Raw genomic sequence first — 1,244 nt, forward strand, 5'->3', positions numbered from 1 at the left:
AAAAGAAAGAAAGAAAAAGAATGGAAGAAAGACAGTCTTTTCAGTAAATAGTGCTGACAAAATTGGTTAATCACTTGTAGAAAATTAAAGTTAGATCCATATATATCACCCTGCACCAAAATCAACTCCAAATGGATCAAAGACCTCAGAGTCAAAGCTGACACTCTGAAAACATTACAGGATGGAATAGGAGAAACCCTAGGTCTCCTTGGCACAGGCCAAAATTTTTTATTAGAGACCCCGAAACACAACAAATCAAAGAAAGGTTGGACAAATGGGATTGCATGAAGTTGCAGAGCTTCTGCATGGCAAAGGACATAGCTAGCAAGATCAATAGAAAGCCCACGGATTGGGAGAAGATCTTCACTAGCCATATAACGGACAAGGGTCTTATATCTAAAATATACTCAAAAACTTAAACTCCCCAACAACAAATCCTCAAAGAAATAACTTCCCAATAAATAAGTGGACTAAAGACTTAAAGAGAAACTTCTCTGAAGAGGAAAGAAGGATGGCCAATAGACACATGAAGAAATGCTCAACCTCTCTAGCCATAGAAGAAATGCAAATCAAAACAACACTGAGAGACCACCTCACCCCAGTTAGAATAGCTATAATCAAGAACTCTAATAATAACAGATGCTGGAGAGGATGTGGACAGAAGGGAACCCTACTGCATTGTTGGTGGGAGTGTAAACTTGTTCAACCACTTTGCAAAGTAGTATGGAGGTTCCTTAAAAGACTCCACATAGGCCTCCGGGTGCTTACCACAGGCTGTGTTCTTACACTGCCTGTATAGAAAGAGGAGGCAAAGTAAACCTACCTTATATACACCTCAGCCCAGGCCTGTGCATAGTCTGTATTGTGAATGGGGAGAAAAAGGAAAGGAAAAAAAAGACTCCACATAGAGTTCCCCTATGACCCAGCAATCCTACTTTTGGTCATTTACCCAAATGATCACAAACAAGACCATACTAAAGCCACCAAGACAGCAATGTTTATCGCAGCATTATTTACCATAGCTAAGCTATGGAACCAACACAGAAGCCCCTCAGTAGATGAATGGATAAAGAAAATTTGGTATATGTTTTATATATTTATATATATACATATATACACACACACAACAATGGAATTCTATGCCTCCATCAGAAAGAATGACATCACTCCATTTGTTAGGAAATGGAAACACTTGAAAAAACTATATTAAGTGAAGTAAGCCAGGCCCAAAAAACATAGGTCCC

At 38.8% G+C, this 1,244-nt stretch overlaps 1 non-coding gene across 1 annotated transcript; it reads left to right on the forward strand.

Annotated features, from left to right (window-relative positions):
• Nucleotides 1-751: 751 nt before the first annotated feature.
• LOC122127908 lies at nt 752-882 on the forward strand. Its single transcript, XR_006151331.1, has one exon. It is a non-coding gene; the product is annotated as a small nucleolar RNA SNORA51 (small nucleolar RNA).
• Nucleotides 883-1,244: the final 362 nt, after the last annotated feature.

The sequence above is a fragment of the Dipodomys spectabilis genome, unplaced genomic scaffold (assembly GCF_019054845.1).
Source record: "Dipodomys spectabilis isolate Male_0828 unplaced genomic scaffold, ASM1905484v1 ptg000009l, whole genome shotgun sequence".
Classification (NCBI taxonomy): domain Eukaryota; kingdom Metazoa; phylum Chordata; class Mammalia; order Rodentia; family Heteromyidae; genus Dipodomys; species Dipodomys spectabilis.